The sequence below is a fragment of the Toxotes jaculatrix genome, chromosome 6 (genome assembly GCF_017976425.1).
Source record: "Toxotes jaculatrix isolate fToxJac2 chromosome 6, fToxJac2.pri, whole genome shotgun sequence".
NCBI classification, from domain to species: domain Eukaryota; kingdom Metazoa; phylum Chordata; class Actinopteri; family Toxotidae; genus Toxotes; species Toxotes jaculatrix.
The window spans coordinates 784,094-789,726 of NC_054399.1; positions in this window are offsets into that span (position 1 = coordinate 784,094).

The following is a 5,633-nucleotide window of genomic DNA, read 5'->3' on the forward strand; positions in this document are numbered from 1 at the left end:
ATTCAACTAAAGTTACTTTTTGTGTTCTGATTTAATGAATGATTTGAGCAGTGGCAGTGCTGGGAGGCACAGATGTTGGGTTTGCTGAAGCCTGCACTAATGCCCATTCAGGGGTCTGCGTGGTCATGTGTCAGACTGCAGCAGGATCAAAGCACAGTAATGCCATTGTGGGGATCACAGCATAGAGGAGCAGGATGTAAGTACTTCCCCGGCCCCAGAGGCCTCCACTGGGCCATGGCCGGGAAAAATAATTACTATATTAATAAGATGTGTTTGTTGAACAATCCTGCAGGAAAAACATGTTTCATCTTTTCTCCTATTTCATCCATAAATTATTGGTTTGTTTGTCAAACAGATAAAAGGCGACACTGATCCATTAGTCCTCCGACCTTTAACCTTTTTTTGTTTACCATGTGCCAGTATGTTGCCAGTCTATTAGAGATGGGCCACTCTACAACAGCACTGATCCAAAATGACAAAGCCACAGTCAAAGGAAATTGATCCAGGCAGCGCAGTGACTCTCCCATTGTCCCTCTGGCATCCTCTGAAACATTAATGACCCCGAGCTGAATCTGATCTGAGCTTCTTTACTCAGTGTTTCGTCTTTACTCAGAACGGCCTGAGCACTGATGATGCTCACTTAACCTCCTCTGAGACAAATATCAAAGAACTAATCATTAGTTGTGTCAAAACTGGATTTATCTGGATTAATTAACCAGATTAAAAAGTCATCTCAGATTAAAGGAAAAGATTCTAAACAAAGTTGTAAAGTCTGTAAATTCAAAGTAAGGTCCAGATCAGATGACCTGAAAGAAGCTGTGAGCAGGCAGGAAGTGCCAGGAGACATCTGTGGCAGGTGAAACAGAAATTCTAACACTCGAGTGAACACTTAAACGGATAAAGGGAGTTTGATAAAGAAAAAAAAAAAAAGGCTAAAAGCCTCCATCACTTCCAACAAGACATTGGTACCCCAAACACAGTGTGTCAGCATCTTTAAACACCGGAGAGAAGGGGAGATGACAAAATCGTTTTGACAGCCAGTTCACATGTAACATCTCCGATTCATCCACCTGGGGAGTTGCCGGGCAGTTTTACCCCGCCGGGGGAAACCAAGCCCCGTGTGTGACAGCAGAGTGGGCAGGGCCGAGCTTGTGTGCCGTGCCACGCGCCGCTTATTGATCAGAGTCAGACAGGGTGTCAGTCTCCACAGCCCAGAGATACAGCAGGAAAGCAGCAGTTATCTGTGTCTATTAAGGCATCTGCTCTGTGTGTATTGATTGGGAACAACTCGACACTGAGAACTGTCATCAAAATGCCGGTTTACAAAAGGCTGAGCAGGCAGCGGTGAGGTCTGCACAGTCCAGGCAGTATGGATTTGTTGATGCAGTTCCCTCAGCGGCGCTCGATACCAGACAGATGCTGCAGCTTAGGAAAGGCTGAGGTGTGCGGCCTGGGCCTTTGTCTCACCATGGGAGCTTTCACCTCGTAGTACACTGGTAGATAAAGCAGCTTTACGCCATGTTGAAAGATGTGAAAAAGACTGGACTACATTACGGCAACAGCTTTAGCCAAAGCACAAACAAATGTTGTCCAAACACACACACGCACTCAGGCTGCAGCCGCACACAGCCCCTCCCGCCAATTGTTTGCTACAGGGGCAAAGCTTTTACAAAAAGGGGCCAAGGTCAGGGTGCTCCCCTGTGAGACCACCATCTCCATTAGCTGTCAGTACACTAGGGTCTCTCTTTCCCACTAAATATATTCTGCTTCCAGACCAGAGCCACTGGTGAGAGGAGCAGAAAAATGAAATGAAGGGCGAATACGAACACAGACTTCAACCTGTGTCTGTGTGTTGACAGGGCACATTTTTCCACCTGTCATCTAAACATATAAAAAATAAATTCAGTTTTATCTGCTGCTACATATATAAAGTAGACTGCACACATTAGGTGAAAACTTTTAAAGTATGAAAGAAAGAAGTACATTTTTCTACATAGTCTTGGAAAGTAAAGTACCTGCACCTGTACATTTACTCAGATACAGAGTAAACGTACAGGTAGGTTACTTAAGCATCTCCATTTCTTCTTTATTGTGTGAACTGAACCTTCAAATTTAGGCCCCAAACATTCTTTTTTAATTCACCTGAGATGCTTTGGATCAAACGGTAAAGCAGCAATCACAAAAGCAAATCTGGACTGTATAAAAATATCTTAAAATCAAATTCATCCGGCCGTCTCAGGAAGCAGCAGTGTAGCTGCAGTGGGACCCGTGGGAGAGGCCCTAAACATGGCAGTTTTTCTTGACAAGCACAGCGAGGCCTGGGGAGGTTTTGGGCAGACACGAGCGCTTGAAGCAGTCTGTGGAGGACTCCAGGGGACGCCGAATGGATAAACAGCTCACTTAGAACCTCTTGCTCTCTAAGAGGTCACAAAGGAAATATGGGATAGAGAGGGAAAATGGAGAGGCTTTATCTGGCTCTCATAGGACTGCTGCCTGTTTGTACACTAGACTGCTCCATAAACATCTGCTGCACGACTGACATTACACAGTCAATCACGCTTAATTCCCGATTTCAATTAAAGAACAAACTAAAGTTACTTTACCTTGTGTTCTATCAGGATACATCAACAAACCTTCATCTACATCCTCAAAAACACAAACCTTCCAATTTCATTACTGAGAAAGTAGAACTGAATGAATTAAAAGTCAATCCTAAACTAATCTACTGCATTTCTTTCACCATCCGAGAGCTTATAGGAGTCCGTCCTCCGCATACTGCGTTACACAACTGTGTTGTTGTAGTCCAGCAAATTAAATATAAATGGATATGTGATATCAGTGACCTGAGATATGCCTCTGAACAGTGCCGACCGCTCCCCACATGCCTGGACTGCACACAGCCTGTCATACAGTGTCTTCACCTGAAGACGGCTCAGGATATTCACTCATGGAAGCGGATACTTAGGTCAAGGCTTCCAAATAAATGTGCACGTTAATCTGAGATAAACTGCAGGTGTAGAGTGAAGCTGCAGAGTGTGTCAGATTTCACACAGGAACATTTTATCTCCTGACACAGTGATGCAGGCAGTGACATACATTATTGGTCACACTTACTCTCCACCATACGCCGCAGTTATACGCCATTTCATTATTAAACCACACCAAACCAAACCTAATGGAAGGTTCAGGTTAGATGTTTAAGCTAAGGCCACAGTCTGTATACATCAAAGTCAGACATCACACACATTCCAGGCTAAGCAGTCTGATTTCCTCTGCACTCTGCAGAATGTAAGTACGATGCTGAGGTGCTTACTACTTACACGTTTCCCCCTTTATTTCCATTTTATGCTAATATTCCACTTTATATCCACTACATTTATTTGAAGGTTAAAATTCAAAGTATTTAAAATTTGAATATTTATATATATGGATCAGAATCTGCGGTTCTGAATCAGAATCAGAGGTTTTGAGATGTGTGAGATGTGTGGTCACTGTCAACCAAATCTGGTCAAACCACTTCCACACAGCCCTGACGTGGAGCGCTGAACTCGCCATAAATAATACCTGAACTTTGCTTTTTGTTTATTCAGAATATCAACATTAAAAACAAATGTCTGATTTGAAACCAGGTTTTCAGGGGCATTAAATACAAGCGGCTGATGAAACTGTATTTTTAGTCCATAAGGTGTTAAATGACAGACCCATTCTACAGACTTGGATCTGGCCTTCCAGACAAACAGTGCCCTCCTGAGTTGGAAAGTGATCGCTGCTCATCTGGACATTTATCTTCTTTGTAATGAAAAATACAAACCAGCAAATCAAGGAGCGAAAACCTTTGCTGCTATGGACAAGTGATATTTTCTACATGAAGCTGAACTAATATTCAACCACAACAGCTTTTCATTGTTCTGAACCCATCAGTATAAAAGCAGAAGGAATTCCATTCTCATGGAAACAATTTATTCTCGGCTACACTGTGCACTGTTGAGTAAGTTCAATAAGCAAAATTATTTAGATTTTAATCCAATGAAAAAAAATACAAATGATCAAATTCAGATTCATGTGATGTATTAGATGGTCTGCTGTACGCAAAGAGGACATGAGAAACCCCAGGATAAAACATTAATCATGATCCTACACGTTATTTACTTTTGCGTTTTCTACACCAAGGGACAACTGTCAAAACTAAACCTCATCAGGCAGCAATTAAGAATGACAGATCAAACACGGAGTGAGCAGCAGTCTGCGCGCTGTATTTGCTCTGTGGCTTTTGTCTACGGCTTTCATCACACGGCAATACAGCGAGCAAACCTGAGCGGCAGATGTCGGCTAAATCCGACCGTTCAAACATGCTTCGCTCCCTGTTCATCTAAAATCAGGACCTGAGCTGCTCCTGTACTGAAGCCGTCCTGATGGAGCAGGAAGTCAGTGATTGTATTTCTATTGTATTACACATGCATGTGAACGCTGCGGGGAAAAAGATGATCCAAGCCTTTGAAGCCTTTGTGTTTACACAGAGGAGCAATATGTTGTCATTAAGCAATCATGGAAAAGCATTCTTAATCCTCGTGCCTCTCTGACTGACAGGCTTTTCCATTTAATTATACAGACGTCTGGAGCTTCAAGAACACAGCTAATTTATTTATCTAATATACCATCAAAACACAGTGAGGCTGAGACCATGTTAACTCAAAGGAACATACAAGTTATTTCACTTGTTTGGTGCAATTACTGCTCCCAAGTCATTTACACTCAGCGGAGGCCACTGTATTAGGTACAGGTAAAAGAAAGGTTCACCCACTGTGACAGGTCGTACTCGTATGACACACAGAGGGTTACTGGGCTTGGACTGATGGGCAGATCCATCGGTTTAATCCATTTACTATTAAATCTACAACACAGTAAAACGTGCAAAAACAGTGAAGGTCTGAATGCTATCTGAAGCAAGGTGTGACCATAATATTAGAAACACCTCTCAGGGTAGCCTCCTACAGTTTACACACACTACAGCCGTATTTGGCTTTGAAGAACGGTTAGCAGTCACTTAAAATTCACTCGATTAAAAAATAAATAAATAAATAAAAAACATCAGTATTTTCCTCTATGATAAGACAAACTCACTAATTTAATACAGCTGCAAAACATGATTAAAAAAAATAAATGAACTGCTTAGTGGCGTATGGCACATACTTCAGTGAATGGATGTGTGAGTGTGTAGCAGAGATGTGCTCGATAAACACACACACACACACTCAGTTAACTACACAACAGTTTGCAGAGGGTTTCTTGGTGTCACATGTTCAGAGCCCCCCCTGAAGTGTGACCACCTCTGCACCTCTGCACTAAAGGACAGGGAGTGTTATTACGACGGGATCCTTCCAGACAGTTCCACGTTGTGTGATCACAGAAGTGCTCTGGTTTAATCCTATTACACGTCAGGCACAAAGGGAGATAAGAGGTTTATGGGGGGCTGAGCCTCTCTCTCCCTTGAGACACCAGCAGCGCCTCACGTTTGGTCACTTGGATGCTGGTGCTGACGTTGCTTCTTATACCTGCCGCAGCACCTGTTGTGTTGCGTTGAAAATAAAGACATACTGACAATAGGACTGCCTGTGAGGACTGAGGACACATTG